This window comes from Oncorhynchus mykiss, chromosome 6 (genome assembly GCF_013265735.2).
Source record: "Oncorhynchus mykiss isolate Arlee chromosome 6, USDA_OmykA_1.1, whole genome shotgun sequence".
NCBI lineage: Eukaryota > Metazoa > Chordata > Actinopteri > Salmoniformes > Salmonidae > Oncorhynchus > Oncorhynchus mykiss.
Genome location: NC_048570.1, coordinates 68,007,788 through 68,026,651, shown reverse-complemented (window position 1 = coordinate 68,026,651; position 18,864 = coordinate 68,007,788). Strand labels below are relative to the sequence as shown.

Here is an 18,864-nt window from a genome sequence, read left to right as displayed (position 1 = left end):
ACATCCATGAGTTAGCTAGCTTTTTTTTTTAATGACCAGCACTGTAGGTGCGCGAGACAACTTTACCAGCATCATAGCATACGTATTGACGAATTGTTGTGACATATGAAATACGAGTGATAGTGTAATCAATGTGTAATAATTACATAAAAAATGTATGAACATGTTAAATTGTGACATGCAGTCATATTCAGATCCTGATTGGTCAACAAGCTAATTTGACACGTCACTTTTTTGACATGCAAAGACCCAAACGGTGTTCCATAGAAATCCTGGTTGAGAATGAAACGACTGAAGAAATTAACAACGAAACAGCACGGGAAGTAAGTGAAAGAAATAGTTTTAGATGATGTTTTACTGGTAATGGGGACATGCATAAATGCCAACAAAATAATGTTTTGCTCGCGTGTGTGTTTGTGTGTGTAACCTTTATTTATGTAGGCAAGTCAGTTAAGAACAAATTCTTATTTACAATGACGGCCTACCCCAGGCCAATTGTGCGCCGCCCTATGGGACTCCCAATCACGGTCGGATGTGATAGAGCCTGGATTCGAACCAGGGACTGTAGTGACACCTCTTGCACTGAGATGCAGTGCCTTAGACCGCTGCGTTCGTGTGTGTTTTAACTATACTAGAATACTTAAAAGGTCACTTTTGGCAAGGGAAATATTGGATATCGGCGTCGGTCAAAAATGTCATATCCGTGCATCACTAATTGTAACTATGTATTTTTCCCCCCATCATTAGTAGATAGGTACAATGTTCCTCCTCATTCCATGCATGTTTAGAAGAGGTTAATCTGAATTACTGTACAGGGTGTGGGGTCCATTGCTTATGTGATGCTAAAATAATTATGAAGCAGCTATTATGGCTCACACAGCACAATGTCTGCACATAATTCTAGGTTAGCCTACTGTGGAACGTCACATCAGAGGCCAAAAGTAATTGTGATGTGAGGGCATGTTTCTAGGTGCCGAGGGTTCAGCACAAAAGTATGGCTAGGCTAGGCTAGGCTAGGCTAGGCACACACACCTAAAAACATTGCGGTTTTGAGTGGATTTCTAAATGCTTGTCTTACTGCTTAACATCCACTTGAATATGATGCAGAGAACAAAGAAACAAGAGGCAGGGCAAATTAGTAGTTGTGTTTTAACAAGCAAAGAGCCTACTGATAATGAAGTCAGAACTGAATGTGATGCTGCTTACAGCTCCCAGCTGAAAGATATCGCTGTGAAAGGAAAAGTGATTTGACACAGGAACACGATTTAAATGCAGGAACCATTTTCAGGTCAATGTTAGTTTACTGCTGTCTTTCAGGAAACTGATTGGCAAGTCAAAACACTAGTGGTAGATAAACCATGCACTGAAAAAAGCCAGAAAAACAAACTGACAGGGAATGTAAGAACACAGTCATTATAAAAACACAAATGTTAGGCACCATGTAACAACTCTCAGAATGAACAAACTAGCCAACCATGTCACAGTTTATCCGCAAAAGAAAGCAACAGAGGAAACGGTGCGTCAACAAACCAATGTGGTGAGTCTGATAAGCAATGACTGGTAGGTAGGTAGGTCCCTGTCAGTAAAACATCACTGATATTTAAGCTTGGCTACATGTTTCAGTTTCCTGAATTGTTGCTTGATGCCATCTTCTGAGGGCCTAGGTCTAATGTGACTAGTACAGTGGTTCAAAGTTTTATAGTCCCCTAGCCCATCAAACATTCAACCTCCAGCTGCGTACCCCTTCTAGCACCAGGGTCAGCGCATTCAAAAATATTGTTTTTTGCCATCATTATAAGCCTGCCATGCATGCACAAAGTTTTTCGTCACAACCTGGCTCATGGGAAGTGACAAAGAGCTCAAATAACAATAATCAATGATTTTGCTCTTTATTTAACCATCTTACATATAAAACCTTATTTGTTCATCGAAAATTGTGAACAACTCACCACAGGTTAATGAGAAGGGTGTGCTTGAAAGGATGCACGTAACTCTAATGTTGGGTTGTATTGGAGAGAGTCTCAGTCTTAAATCATTTTCCACATAGAGTCTGTGCCTGTATTTGGTTTTCATGCTAGTTAGGGCTGAGAATCCACTCTCACATAGGTACGTGTTTGCAAAGGGCCTCAGTGTCTTAACATCGCGATTTGCCAAGGCAGGATAGTCTGAGCGCAGCCCAATCCAGAAGTCTGGCAGTGGCTTCTGAATAATTTAAATTTTCCCAGAACCGCTTGTTGCAATTTTGATGAGGCTCTCTTGTTCAGATATTGTAAGTGGACTGGAGGCAGGGCATGGAAAGGGATAACGAATCCAGTTGTTTGTCATCCGTTTCGGGAAAGTACCTGCGTAAATTGCGCACCCAACTCCCTCAGGTGCTTCGCTATATCACCTTTGACATTGTCCGTAAGCTTGAATTAATTTGCACACAAAAAAAATAACCATACAGTGATGGAAAGACCTGTGTGTTGTCCTTGTTAATGTAGACAGAGAAGAGCTCCAACTTCTTAATCATACCCTCAATTTTGTCCGCACATTGAATATAGTTGCGGAGAGTCCCTGTAATCCTAGATTCAGATCATTCAGGCGAGAAAAAACATACTCCAGATAGGCCAGTCGTGTGAGAAACGTCATCATGCAAGCGGTCAGACAAGTGAAAATTATGGTCAGTATAGAAATCTTTAAGCTCGTCTATCAATTCAAAAAAACGTGTCAATACTTTGCCCCTTGATAACCAGCGCACTTCTGTATGTTGTCAAAGTGTTACATGGTCGCTGCCCATATCATTGCATAGTGCAGAAAATACACGAGAGTTCAGGGGCCTTGCTTTAACACAAGTTTACCATTTTCACTGTAGTGTCCAAAACGTCTTTCAAGCTGTCAGGCATTCCCTTGGCAGCAAGAGCCTCACCGTGGATGCTGCAGTGTACCCAAGTGGCGTCGGGAGCATCTGTTTGCATGCGCGTTACCGCTCCACTATGTCTCCCTGTCATGCTTTTGCGCCATCAGTACAGATACCAATACATCTTGACCACCAAAATCCATTTGATGTCACAAAGCTGTCCAGTACTTTAAAAATATCTTCTCCTGTTGTCCCGGTTTCCAGTGGTTTGCAGAAGAGGATGTCTTTCTTAATTGACCCCCACAAACGTAACGGACATATAGCAGGAGCTGTGCCAGGTCTGTTGACTCATCCAGCTGTAACCCATAGAATTCACTAGCTTGTATGCGAAGCAGTAGTTGTTGCAAAACATCTCCTGCCATGTCACTGATGCATTGTGAAAGTGTTGTTTGATGAAGCATTGTCTGTGTTTTTTTTTGCCTTTTCCCCCAGCCATATCTGTGGCAGCAGGAAGAATTAAGTCCTCCACAATAGTATGGGGCTTGCCTATCCTAGCCACTCGGTATCTCACCATATAAGACGCTTCTAATTAAATGGTATCTGTTGCTTTTATACATGTCTTACTACTCGAAAGTCATCCTAATTCTCACTCAAACTCCAGTGGCTTATTTTTCAAATTTAGAAACAAAACATGCCAATGTCTGCGCAAGAGTGAAGGTTTCATCTGAGTTGTGAGATAGTACTTCTGCACATATAACACAACACACTGTGGCTGAGGAAAGGCACTACTCCCAATCAATGTGGTTCTCATCATATTTGCACCTCTTTCGATGGTCCAATGTCCCTGTCTGTTGTTCGGTGCTTTCCCAGGTAAGGGGGCAGTAGCTCTTCGGCTGCATCAGATTCACAACTGTCAGTGTCAATGCTTGCTGGGCTAACAACAAATGTAGAATTACTGATGTTAGCATTGGATGTGCTCGTGGAAGCAAAACAACTTGTGTCGTCAACAGGTAGAGAGTAGAGCTGGTATGTGACTCTATGGACGCGGGCCTTTCTAAATGGACTGTTTAAAAATGTGAAGAATATTATTATTTTATTTTTAAAAATGTGTTATTTAAATGTGAAACATTTTTATTTGGCGTACCCCTGACATTGCGCGTAAGTACCCCAGTTTGGGAATACCTGGATTAGTACATATTAAAGCAAGACGCCTAAAAATGGTACTAGAGAGAACAAATATGCCTGTTTCTAAAATTAATACAAATGCCTAGACACAAAAACCATTCAGCATCCATATTGCTGAGGTCCACAATACTGTCAACCAGGAAACATATGACATTACAATAGCAGTGATATTACGTCGAAAGGTATTTTTTTCCCTCTTTACTCCCTCCCATAAGATCCTGCCGGGTACATCACTGCCTGGTGCGGCAACTGCACCGCCCACAAATACAGGGCTATCCAAAGGGTGGTGCGGTCTGCACAACGCATCATCGGGGGCAAACTACCTGACCTCCAGGACACCTACAACACCCAATGTCACAGGAAGGTAAAAAAAGATCATCAAGAACAACCACCCGAGCCACTACCTGTTCACCCCGCTTCCATCCAGAAGGCGAGGTCAGTACAGGTGCATCAGAGCTGGGACAGAGAGATTGAAAAAAAAGCTTCCATCTCAAGGCCATCAGATTGTTAAAAACAGCCACCACTAGCAGAGAGGCGGCTGCCTACCTACAGACTTGACATCATTGGCCACTTTTAAAAAAATGGAACAGTAGTCACTTTAATAATGCCACTTTAAGAATGTTTACATATTTTGCATTTTACTCATCTCATATGTATCCTTCACCATCTATTCTTTACTATCTATTGCATCATAGCCACTCTGTCACTTCTCATCCATATATTTTACACTTTAAAATTTTAATTTTATTGAATATCCGAAACATACAATATACTTGCAGTGAAGAACGGAATGGATCCCAGCTGGCGACCCCAAAAAAACGACTTCGTAAAAGAGGGAAATGAAGCGGTCTTTTGGTCAGACTCCGGAGACGGGCACATCGCGCACCACTCCCTAGCATACTTCTCGCCAATGTCCAGTCTCTTGACAACAAGGTTGATGAAATCCGAGCAAGGGTAGCATTCCAGAGGGACATCAGAGACTAACGTTCTTTGCTTCACGGAAACATGGCTCACTCGAGAGATGCTATCGGAGTCGGTGCAGCCAGCTGGTTTCTCCACGCATTGCGCCGGCAGAAACAAACATCTTTCTGGTAAGAAGAGGGGCGGGGGCGTATGCTTTATGGTTAACGAGACGTGGTGTGGTCACAACAACATACAGGAACTCAAGTCCTTCTGTTCACCTGATTTAGAATTCCTCACAATCAAATGTTGACCGCATTATCTACCAAGGGAATTCTCTTCGATTATAATCACGGCCGTATATATTCCTCCCCAAGCAGACACATCGATGGCTCTGAACGAACTTTATTTGACTCTTTGCAAACTGGAATCCACATATCCTGAGGCTGCATTCATTGTAGCTGGGGATTTTAACAAGGCTAATCTGAAAACAAGACTCCCTAAATTGTATCAGCATATCGATTGCGCAACCAGGGCTGGTAAAACCTTGGATCATTGCTATTCTAACTTCTGCGATGCATAATTTATATGTTTAGAGATAATGATTCAATAATTCTACCCTGAAACTTAACCATTACGGATTATAGTTATGTAGCATGTATAAGGAATAATTAAAGTATTAAACATAAGTCCAACTAGGTTGGACTGGGAGGGAGATAAATGTGTGTGCCTAGGAAAACACAGAACAATTAAACTGTGTTTGAACTGACCTGGCTAGAACTCTGAGAAACTTATGATAGGACAGGGAGTACTTCTCAAGGTTTCCCTAATCTCGGGGGTATGGAACTGTCGGCTGGGTAGTGATACAAAGTGATGAGAACTATGGAGAAGGATAAAACTCACCTACTGTTTGTGTGTATGTATGTGCGTAGGATATCTACTGTTAGTGTGAAAGTATGTGTGTAATTAAGGAGCATGGTATAAAATGGATGTCTTTGTATAATGGACTCAGAGTACCCTCGTGAATAAATATTTTGACTATTGTAAGCTGGGACTCTCGTCTGTTTCATTCAACCAGAATCTTACAAACTCTGGGTTGAGTGAGTAGAATGAGTAGATTATTGAAGTTTATGAACATTGATAATGAAATTCTCATAACAAAAATACCCTTTTCAAACATCTTTCCCATAAATACAGGTATTTTTAATCAACCAGCACATTTGAGTTCAGCCATAATATTTCAGGGGGTGAAATTGAAATTGTAGCCAGCTCTGCAATGCTTGTTTGAAGAGAGACACTTTGAAAAAAGTATCATTTTCAGTTATCAAAAATGAGACATGGCAATCTGCAAAGGCAAAAAGGCCATTTTAAAACAATGGATGATAATCTACTTGAGGACCATTTAGGATTCAAGTAAAACTTTTGAATAAGTGAAGCTTTTAGAGGGAGGTTTAGTGCTTTTATATTTAATCATCTCAACCCACCCAATTCATATTCATTATATAGATAGACACGTTTTATTTTGTCTGGTTTAGCATCCCAGATAAAGCAAGATATTTTTTGCTCATATGATTTGAAAAACAAAATCAGGAGTAGGCAGCGACATAAGTAAGTGAGTAAACTGAGATATGATTAAGGAGTTAAATCAGGGCAATATTTTCATAAATAGATATTTACCTCTCCGTGATTTCAGGAGCTTGTCTATTTTTATGTTTCCTATTGAAATTCATTGTGGAGAGCTTATTTATATATTTTGTGATATGAATACCAAGTATGTCTACTTCACCATCAGCCTATTTTATAGGTAAACTGCAGGGTAATGTAAAATACGTAATATTGTTCACTTATCATAATTAGGTTATGGTCCAGAGAGTACAGAAAAGCTATCTAGATCTTCAATGAGACATTGGAGGGATCTAGATTGCAGACTTAATATAAAACTTGAGTCATCAGCATACATGGAAACCTTTTTAAGCCTTGGATTTCTAATCCTCTAATGCTATTGTATCTGATTTTAATAGCTAGCATTTCGATGGCACATAACGAATAGATATGGTGACAGAGGACAACCTTGCTCACTCCTCTTGACAATTCAAAACTCTGAGAAGTAGCAGTTATTTACTATTTTACACCTGGAGTTTCTATACATAATTTTTTACCAATTTTATAAAGAGATTTACCAAAACTGAAAAAAACAGGCATTTATAAATAAAATAAAAAAATCCAGTCTTACTTTATCAAATGCCTTTTCAAAATCCACTATAAATACCAGGCCTGGTTTTATGATGTTCTATTATTTCTAGTAGTGGTCATATATTCTCTCCAATGTATCGTCCATGTAAACAACCTGTCTGATCAGGATGAACAATACCTGGTAAAACCCTTTTAATTCTGAGTGTTATGCATTTCGCTCGTATTTTTGCGTCACAACATTGAAGTGTAAGGCGCTTCCAGTTTTTTTTATATAGAAAGGGTCTTTATATTTGACATCTGGGTCTTATTTTAAAAGAGAGAAATCAGACCTTCCTGCTGAGTACCTGACAGACTACCATTTCTATAGTAGTAGTTAAAACAATCGAAAAAGGCTTGACATACCTCCACCGGTATCCTATCAAGCCCTGGGGTTTTTCCAGACTGAAAGGATTTATTAGCCTCAAAAAGTTATTCCTCTGTAATTTGTCATTCTGTACATTTGTTAATTTTCCATTTTTATATGATTTGGAAAGAATTCTTTACCGTAATTTTCATTCAGTGGGAGAGGATGAGACGGAGAAAAGAACATCTGCCTAAAATAATTAGCTTTCTCTTTTTAAAATATAATTTGGAGAATCATAGATGACTCCGTCTTCAGTAACGGGTTTCTGCAAATTACCTTTGTTAGCATTCCTGTATTGGAGATTCAGGAAGAATTTTGTGCATTTTTCTCCATATTCATCCAGTTTCCTTCATTTTGTCATAGATTATATTAGATCGTTCTTGAATAAGTTCAAGTTCTTTTTCCTCTAACTTGTTTTGTATCTTGGTTTCAAGCCTTGGTTTCATGCCTTGGTTTCATGCCTTGGTTTCATGCCTTGGTTTCATGCCTTGGTTTCAAGCCTTGGTTTCATGCCTTGGTTTCATGCCTTGGTTTCATGCATGTCAACATCAGAAGCCTCCTCCCTAAGTTTGTTTTACTCACTGCTTTAGCACACTCTGCTAACCCTGATGTCCTTGCTGTGTCTGAATCCTGGCTCAGGAAGGCCACCAAAAATTCAGAGATTTCCATACCCAACTATAACATCTTCCGTCAAGATAGAACTGCCAAAGGGGGAGGAGTTGCAGTCTACTGCAGAGATAGCCTGCAAAGTAATGTCATACTTTCCAGGTCCATAACCAAACAGTTCGAACTACTAATTTTGAAAATTACTCTCTCCAGAAATAAGTCTCTCACTGTTGCCGCCTGCTACCGACCCCCCTCAGCTCCCAGCTGTGCCCTGGACACCATTTGTGAATTGATCGCCCCCCATCTAGCTTCAGAGTTTGTTCTGTTAGGTGACCTAAACTGGGATATGCTTAACACCCCGCCAGTCCTACAATCTAAGCTAGATGCCCTCAATCTCACACAAATCATCAAGGAACCCACCAGGTACAACCCTAACTCTGTAAACAAGGGCACCCTCATAGACGTCATCCTGACCAACTGGCCCTCCAAATACACCTCCGCTGTCTTCAACCAGGATCTCAGCGATCACTGCCTCATTGCCTGTATCCGCTACGGAGCCGCAGTCAAACGACCACCCCTCATCACTGTCAAACGCTCCCTAAAACACTTCTGTGAGCAGGCCTTTCTAATCGACCTGGCCCGGGTATCCTGGAAGGACATTGACTTCATCCCGTCAGTTGAGGATGCCTGGTCATTCTTTAAAAGTAACTTCCTCACCATTTTAGATAAGCATGCTCCGTTCAAAAAATGCAGAACTAAGAACAGATACAGCCCTTGGTTCACCCCAGACCTGACTGCCCTCGAACAGCACAAAAACATCCTGTGGCGGACTGCAACAGCAGCGAATAGTCCCCGTGATATGCAACTGTTCAGGGAAGTCCGGAACCAATACACGCAGTCAGTCAGGAAAGCTAAGGCCAGCTTCTTCAGGCAGAAGTTTGCATCCTGTAGCTCCAACTCCAAAAAGTTCTGGGACACTGTGAAGTCCATGGAGAACAAGAGCACCTCCTCCCAGCTGCCCACTGCACTGAGGCTAGGTAACACGGTCACCACCGATAAATCCATGATTATCGAAAACTTCAATAAGCATTTCTCAACGGCTGGCCATGCCTTCCGCCTGGCTACTTCAACCTCGGCCAACAGCCCCGCCCCCCCCGCTGCTCCTCGCCCAAGCCTCTCCAGGTTCTCCTTTACCCAAATCCAGATAGCAGATGTTCTGAAAGAGCTGCAAAACCTGGACCCGTACAAATCAGCTGGGCTTGACAATCTGGACCCTCTATTTCTGAAACTATCCGCCACCATTGTCGCAACCCCTATTACCAGCCTGTCGCAGTCACAGTCATCCCCCTCTTCAAAGGGGGAGACACCCTGGACCCAAACTGTTACAGACCTATATCCATCCTGCCCTGCCTATCTAAGGTCTTCGAAAGCCAAGTCAACAAACAGGTCACTGAACATCTCGAATCCCACCGTACCTTCTCCGCTGTGCAATCTGGTTTCCGAGCCGGTCACGGGTGCACCTCAGCCACGCTCAAGGTACTAAACGATATCATAACCGCCATCGATAAAATACAGTACTGTGCAGCCGTCTTCATCGACCTTGCCAAGGCTTTCGACTCTGTCAATCACCATATTCTTATCGGCAGACTCAGTAGCCTCGGTTTTTCGGATGACTGCCTTGCTTGGTTCACCAATTACTTTGCAGACAGAGTTCAGTGTGTCAAATCGGAGGGCATGCTGTCCGGTCCTCTGGCAGTCTCTATGGGGGTGCCACAGGGTTCAATTCTCGGGCCGACTCTTTTCTCTGTATACATCAATGATGTTGCTCTTGCTGCGGGCGATTCCCTGATCCACCTCTACGCAGACGACACCATTCTATATACTTTCGGCCCGTTATTGGACACTGTGCTATCTAACCTCCAAACAAGCTTCAATGCCATACAACACTCCTTCCGTGGCCTCCAACTGCTCTTAAACGCTAGTAAAACCAAATGCATGCTTTTCAACCGATCGCTGCCTGCACCCGCATGCCCGACTAGCATCACCACCCTGGATGGTTCCGACCTAGAATATGTGGACATCTATAAGTACCTAGGTGTCTGGCTAGACTGCAAACTCTCCTTCCAGACTCATATCAAACATCTCCAATCGAAAATCAAATCAAGAGTCGGCTTTCTATTCCGCAACAAAGCCTCCTTCACTCACGCCGCCAAGCTTACCCTAGTAAAACTGACTATCCTACCGATCCTCGACTTCGGCGATGTCAACAAAATGGCTTCCAACACTCTACTCAGCAAACTGGATGCAGTCTATCACAGTACCATCCGTTTTGTCACTAAAGCACCTTATACCACCCACCATGACAATGATTCCAAACACACCGCCCGGGCAACAAAGGAGTGGCTTCGTAAGAAGCATTTCAAGGTCCTGGAGTGGCCTAGCCAGTCTCCAGATCTCAACCCCATAGAAAATCTTTGGAGGGAGTTGAAAGACCGTGCTGCCCAGCAACAGCCCCAAAACATCACTGCTCTAGAGGAGATCTGCATGGAGGAATGGGCCAAAATACCAGCAAGTGTGTGAAAACCTTGTGAAGACTTACGGAAAACATTTGACCTCTGTTATATACCCTTTGTTGGCAATGACAAAGTATTGAGATCAACTTTTGTTATTGACCAAATACTTATTTTTCACCATAATTTGCAAATAAATTCATTAAAAATCCTACAATGTGATTTTCTGGATTTTTTTATTATTTTGTCTGTCATAGTTGAAGTATGATGAAAGTACTATGATGAAAATTGCAGGCCTCATCTTTTTAAGTGGGAGAACTTGCACAATTGGTGGCTGACTAAATACTTTTTTGCCCCACTGTACATTTAAAAAAGTATCCCAAACAATAAGGGGATTTGCTGAACCTATATTATACTGGAAAAATTCAGTTAAATTATTTTGTCTTAGTTAAAAATAAGTTGTCCTCCAGTATACTTTGATTACATTTCCAATATCCCCGCCCACGTGGAAAATCTATAGGAGTTATGTGAATGCCAATTAGATGATGATCCGATCGCATTCTGTCTCTTATTAAAACGTTTTTAACCTTTGAAGCAAGAGAGAAAGAGACAAGAAAGTAGTCAAGACGACTAGCTTGATTAAATCTCCATGTATCTCTCACTAGGTCGGGGTTTTTTAGTCTCCAAATATCCGCTATTTCTAATGTGTCCAAAATATTTGTGACTTCTTTAAGGGCACGGTGATGATAGTTTGTAGAGTGATTACCTTTCCGGTCCATTGAGGTACTTAACACTGTTATAGTCTCCTAACATAATGATATACATATCTATTTTATATATTCTCATCCCATTCCTTTACTAGATTGTGTGTATTAGGTTGTGGAATTTGTTAGATATTACCTGTTAGACACTGCTGCGCTGTCAGATCTAGAAGCATAAGCATGTTTAGCAGATGTTATTGCGAGTGTATGTGACCAATACAATTTGATTTCTGTGTTTTTCAACCTTTCAAACACACACACACACAGCAAAGCACCCATTTCCTGTCATGACCCATTCATCTTACAGTGCAGGTTGGTGATGCACACCCTACCTCTGTCTGCTCACCATGGGAAGGAACAAAACGGAAACAGCTCTGCCCATCATGTAACGGTGTTTACACTACTGTAGCACCACACACACACACACACTACAACCAGCTGAGGGCGGGAGTGTCTTAATTGAAAGTTCCAACCCTACACGCACTACAGTAAGAGTATGATTAAATGCAGCTGTGGGTTAATCATGGCGTATTCAGAGACTTAAATTAGAGAAGCAAAAAAACGATTGTCACATTTCCTCCTAAGGTGAAGAAATGTATTGCCTTGGGTATCAATTAGAGGTCGACCGATTATGATTTTTCAGCGTCGATACCGATTATTGGAGGACCAAAAAAGCAAATACCGATTAATCGGCCATTTTTTTTTATTTGTAATAATGACAATTACAACAATACTGAATTAACACTTAATATAAAACATCAATAAAATCAATTTAGCCTCAAATAAATAATGAAACATGTTCAATTTGGTTTAAATAATGCAAAAACAAAGTGTTGGAGAAGAAAGTAATATGTGCCATGTAAAATATGTGCCATGTAAAAAAGCTAACGTTTAAGTTCCTTGCTCAGAGAGAACATATGAGAGTTGGTGGTTCCTTTTAAACATGAGACTTCAATATTCCAAGGTAAGAGGTTTTAGGTTGTAGTTAATTTAGTATTTATAGGACTATTTCTCTCTATAACATTTGTATTTCATATACATTGGATTATTGGATGTTCTTATAGGCACTATAGTATTGCCAGTGTAACAGTATAGCTTCCATCCCCCTCCTCGCCCCTACCTGGGCTCGAACCAGGAACACGTCGACAACAGCCACACTCAAAGCATCGTTACCCATCGCTCCACAAAAGCCGCGGTCCTTCCAGCGCAAGGGGAATAACTACTCCAAATCTAAAAGCGAGTGACGTTTGAAACAGTATTAGCGCACACCCAGCTAACTAGCTAGCCATTTCACATTGGTTACACCAGCCATTAGGCTGATAGGCTTGAAGTCATAAACAGCGCTGTGCTTGCGAAGAGCTGCTGGCAAAACGCACGAAAGTGCTGTGTGAATGAATGATTACGGGCCTGCTGCTGCTCAGTCAGACTGCTCTATCATATCAGACTTAATTATAACATAATAACACACAGAAATACGAGCCTCTGGTAATTAATATGATCGAATCCGGAAACTATCATTTCAAAAACAAAACGTTTATTATTTCAGTGAAATACGGAACCGTTCTGTATTTTATCTAACAGGTGGCATCCCTAAGTCTAAATATCCTTGTTACATTGCACAACCTTCAATGTATGTCATAATTACGTAAAATTCTAGCAAATTCGTTCGCAATGAGCCAGGCAGCCCAAACTGTTGCATATACCCTAACTCTGTGTGCAATGAACACAAGAGAAAATGACACAATTTCACCTGGTTAATATTGCCTGCTAAATTGGATTAGTAGTTATAAATAGTGATTATGATTGATTGTTTTTTATAAGATAAGTTTAATGTTAGCTAGTAATTTACCTTGGCTTCTACTGCATTCTTGTAACAGGCAGGCTACTCGTGGAGTGCAATGGTTAGAGCGATGGACTAGTTAACTGTGCGGTTGCAAGATTGAAACCCCTGAGCTGACAAGGTGAAAATCTGTCGTTCTGCCCCTGAACAAGGCAGTTAACCCACAGTTCCTAGGCAGTCATTGAAAATAAGAATGTGTTCTTAACTGACTTGCCTAGTTAAATAAAAAGGTATAAAAAAAATATATATATATATATATATATTTTAATAATCGGAAATCGGTGCCCAAAAATTCCAATTCCCTATTGTTATGAAAACTTGAAAATCGGCCCTAATTAAAATCGGCCATACCGATTAAATCGGTCGACCTCTAGTATCAATACTACGTCACCACTAGACAAATTCCCTGAATTTCATACATGGGGCCTATTTGTTTATAGCCTGAACATTAGGCTAAACCGGAAACATGGAAAGGATGCCCTTGAACAGGGGGAATCCAATTAAGCAATCTCTGACCTTGGTTGACAATACACCACACAAGAACACTAGCATTTTCACAAACTTGGAAAATGCACAGAAAATAAGAATGTTGACAACAAAGAGGGTGAGATGGGGGAGTGCTGGGGGGGAAAGAGAGAGCTACCAGCAGAGTGCACTTTATCTGATTGGATGAGTCAAGGACAATCCTTTGTGGACACATACTGTATGAAGTGTGATACCAATGGAGAAAACAAGATCCAAAATTAGGCATATTTTGCCCCTGTTGACTTGTTTTGGAAAAGATTGGGCAGCCTTCTCTGTCAAGAGCTTTCAGGGGCAAATAGGGAAAAACTTGGGGCACAAAGCCCCTCTGACCCGTGTATTTCTGACACTGACATTGCACATCTTGAATATGGTCAATATTTGCCTTTGTGAATATACTAGAATGCTGCTCTGCATGCTTCAAACTAACAAATACAATATTAAGTGTTTATACACTGCTCAAAAAAATAAAGGGAACACTTAAACAACACAATGTAACTCCAAGTCAATCACACTTCTGTGAAATCAAACTGTCCACTTAGGAAGCAACACTGATTGACAATAAATTGCACATGCTGTTGTGCAAATGGAATAGACAACAGGTGAAAATTATAGGCAATTAGCAAGACACCCCCAATAAAGGAGTGGTTCTGCAGGTGTTGACCACAGACCACTTCTCAGTTCCTATGCTTCCTGGCTAATGTTTTGGTCACTTTTGAATGCTGGCGGTGCTTTCACTCTAGTGGTAGCATGAGACGGAGTCTACAACCCACACAAGTGGCTCAGGAAGTGCAGCTCATCCAGGATGGCACATCAATGCGAGCTGTGGCAAGAAGGTTTGCTGTGTCTGTCAGCGTAGTGTCCAGAGCATGGCGGCGTTACCAGGAGACAGGCCAGTACATCAGGAGACGTGGAGGAGGCCGTAGGAGGGCAACAACCCAGCAGCAGGACCGCTACCTCCGCCTTTGTGCAAGGAGGAGCACTGCCAGAGCCCTGCAAAATGACCTCCAGCAGGCCACAAATGTGCATGTGTCTGCTCAAACGGTCAGAAATAGACTCCATGAGGGTGGTATGAGGGCCCGACGTCCACAGGTGGGGGTTGTGCTTACAGCCCAACACCGTGCAGGACGCTTGGCATTTGCCAGAGAACACCAAGAGTGGCAAATTCGCCACAGGCACCCTGTGCTCTTCGCAGATGAAAGCAGGTTCACACTGAGCACGTGTGACAGACGTGACAGTCTGGAGACGCCGTGGAGAACGTTCTGCTGCCTGCAACATCCTCCAGCATGACCGGTTTGGCGGTGGGTCAGTCATGGTGTGGGGTGGCATTTCTTTGGGGGGCCGCACAGTGGCCTCCATGTGCTCTCCAGAGGTAGCCTGACTGCCATTAGGTACCAAGATGAGATCCTCAGACCCCTTGTGAGACCATATGCTGGTGCGGTTGGCCCTGGGTTCCTCCTAATGCAAGACAATGCTAGACCTCATGTGGCTGGAGTGTGTCAGCAGTTCCTGCAAGAGGAAGGCATTGATGCTATGGACTGGCCCGCCCATTCCCAAGACCTGAATCCAATTGAGCACATCTGGGAAATCATGTCTCGCTCCATCCACCAACAGACTGTCCAGGAGTTGGCGGATGCTTTAGTCCAGGTCTGGGAGGAGATCCCTCAGGAGACCATCTGCCACCTCATCAGGAGCATGCCCAGGCGTTGTAGGGAGGTCATACAGGCACATGGAGGCCACACACACTGCTGAGCCTCATTTTGACTTGTTTTAAGGACATTACATCAAAGTTGGATCCGCCTGTAGTGTGGTTTTCCACTTTAATTTTGAGTGTGACTCCAAATCTAGACCTCCATGGGTTGTTCAATTTGATTTCCATTGATAATGTGTGTGATTTTGTTGTCAGCACATTCAACTATGTAAAGAAAAAAGTATTTAATAAGTATATTTCATTTAATTCAGATCTAGGATGTGTTATTTTAGTGTTCCCTTTATTTTTTTTGAGCAGTGTATAACAATGTCAATTGTGGAAACTCATTGAAGTTCTTTGGACATGTGAGGGGAAATATAATCCAGGATTACATATTTTTCCCACAACCCCACATTCTGAAAGGCTTTGCTATGCCTCCCTAACAAGCCACTGTGCATTACCAAAGCACAGGACTCAGTGCAACGCCTGATGGCTCAAACACTTATTCTCCACATACAAGCAAGGCCTTTCGGCAGTCTCTCTCGGAGTCTTGCTGACATCTTATCATCTTCTCTTGGCAAATGCTGTCCAATACATTCAAATGTCAGGGGAAGTCACACGCCCCATATAATGTCTGTGTGAAACAGCAGAATGGGAGATAATGAAGCCAGTGTGTGTAGTGCCACAGCGCTAGTGAAAAGACTGCATCTCAACAAGTGAAGAGAATATGATCCGTTGGAACATAGGGATGTTCCTAGTCAATTAACATGGTTGCCTACTCTACTTCCTCCTTAGAAATTATGGCTTTTGGATCAGTACCAGCTAAAAATGTTTCTCTCAACAAGAACAGATTAGCCAGATCTCCTGCTTTCCCTCTATGAATAATTAATTTCCAACCCTGGAAACATATTTGAGTCAAAAGGGAAGAATCTGTTACCACAAACCCTAACAAATCATTAATATCCACCCATGATTTAAATGTGTACATGACACTGCAACAAAATTTCCCCATGGGGACAATAAAGTAAGTAAGTAATGAATCAAGCCTATGGTTTTAGGACAACATCTCACATTCATTATTAATTTGCGTGTGGCATCTGGCATTGAATTATAGATAACATAATTTGCCTTTCCAGTAAAATGTATAAGATTATACACAGTGTACAAAACATTAGGAACACCTGCTCTTTACATGACATAGAATGACCAGGTGAATCTTGGTGAACGCTATGATCCCTTATTGATGTCACTTGTTAAATCCTCTTAAAATCAGTGTAGATGAAGAGGAGGAGGATTGTGTACCATTCAGAGGGATTTAAGTGCATTTGAGCGGGTTATGGCAGTAGGTGCAGGCACACCGGTTTGAATGTGTCAAGGGTTTTTCATCCTCAACCGTTTCCCGTGTGTATCAAGAATGGTCCACCACCCAAAGGCCTTCCAGTCAACTTGATAACTGTGGGAAGCATCCCTGTGGAATGCTTTCAACACCTTATAGAGTCCATGCAACTCAATATTAGGAGGGTGTTCCTAATGTTTTGTACACTCAGTGTACAATGATCGGAGGCTCTGAGCATATAGCCTAAGCCTAGAGGACATTAATTGCTATAGTGGTGACCAAGTTAATCCCAAACTCTCCCTTTGAACACAAATCTGTGCTTTTAAAATTGCGTTTGGAGTGGACATTGGCGGACTTATCATCTTAGTTTATGAAAGAACATTGTCATGGTCCTTTTAGAGAACTGTTTCCTCAGTAAACATTTCATTTCCAGTCACAGAAGGCAGTGCTGGGTCTGGGTTATATCCTCTTTTCCACAGAAAGCAAACATCATGGTGAACCATCACAGACTCTAGGCGGCATCCTCTCCATTCACACTCTCAGTTGGCAGCAAAAACTCTTAAGGACACACCAGGGAACATGTGCCTCACACAGAGCTCTGCTGCTGCTCTGTTTAGTTCTGCCATCCCTGACATCAAAATTACTATCTGACCCAACATAACATTGGGTGAACCAATTCAATGCTGAAGGCATGGTTTAAAGCATTATTCTTTACACCCTTCAAATGAACCGTGATCAGACACGGTAGGGTAGGTAAAACCTATATGGCGTAACATTGAGTTGATTCACGAATCAAACCACATGAGAAGACTCATCACCATAAGGACAGTTGAAGACAGGGAGGAAGGATGTACTTTTACAGTATTAGAATTTGAGTGCATGTCCCATTCCCTTGTATGGATTGGAGTCATTACTGTACTAAAAGACAAATAGGAAAATGAAAGGTTCAAACTTGGCCATCATGAATAACATAAGTCAACAAACACCCATGATTAATGCAAATGAGTGGGAATATTAGCTCACCGAGGAGAGCCATGAAACATGGTTCATTCTACTTTATCAGCTAATGAGAGTTCAAGTGGAATCAAACAAAATAATTAATTAGGATGATAAATTATGCACTAGTAATTTCAATATGGGGATTTAACAACACAATAACAATTTATGAGGAGCAAATAAAATCCAAGTCCTGATCATTTAAGCAGCCCTTGCCATCTCTGAAACACTAAATCTGCAGTGGAATGTTTCTGTTTCCATCGTTGAACAAACAAACAGGACACCAGTTAGGAGTTGCAGGGGAGCTCAATGCTCAGGGGAACACAAGGCCCACAGCAGCTTCAGGCAGATCAATGACTCACTTTGTGTTCACACACACGAAAAAAACAGACCATCAGAGCAGGTAAAAAAAAAAACAGACCCGGCATATGTCTTTTATCCCATGGCAAACAGGTGAGGGAAATGAAAAATGCATTCGATGTCAGACAGATGAGGCGTATAGTCAACTCAGCGGTAGTCAGACCCAGATGGAGTGGGACCTTAACAGGGCGAAGAATAATGAAGTCAAACATTTGATGCCATGTTTATGAAATAGCCTACATGGGTCAGTAAAAGTATATTCTAATGCACGCTACTACATCACAGGGGACATCCTGTCTATATGTGTCATGTTTTCAGGAGGTCTGAGTGCTGAATGAATTCAAATCAGATTAGAATGATGAAAATACAGATCACTAACTACATGTAGCCTACCATATAAATCAAGTCATGTTTGCATCAGAGCCAGAGAGATCTAGCTAGGCTGTGTAAAATACAAAAAGAAAGAAAGTCAGCGAGTGGGCATATCATGAGAATGACAATTGTAATTTACAGTGTCACAATGTGTGATTAGCCTTTTCATTTCTGTCGAAATAGCTAGAAAATTCTGTACATTAGCATGTAATCACTTTGCCAGCAAACATCTATACAAATGAACTTGCTACTAGACCAGGGGTTCCCAAACGTTTACTGCACAAGACCCTAAATTGACACTAGAATATACAGAGGACCCCATTTGGAAAAAGTATACCCCCCAACGTTAGT

General features: G+C 41.8%; 1 protein-coding gene across 3 annotated transcripts in view; it reads right to left on the bottom strand.

The window, feature by feature from the left end:
* Nucleotides 1-18,864, bottom strand: part of adam10a (ADAM metallopeptidase domain 10a) — a 109,379-nt gene that overhangs the window by 89,755 nt on the left and 760 nt on the right. The window contains exons 2-3 of one of the 3 annotated variants that reach the window (XM_036980804.1): nucleotides 18,535-18,583; nucleotides 18,144-18,320 (exon numbers count right to left, since the gene is read on the bottom strand). The exons of 1 other annotated variant lie outside the window; for it this stretch is intronic. The gene's annotated coding sequence lies outside the window, so the exon portion shown is untranslated. The remainder of the gene's footprint in view (nucleotides 1-18,143; nucleotides 18,321-18,534; nucleotides 18,584-18,864) is intronic. One more of the 3 variants, XM_036980803.1, reaches the window with a different exon arrangement.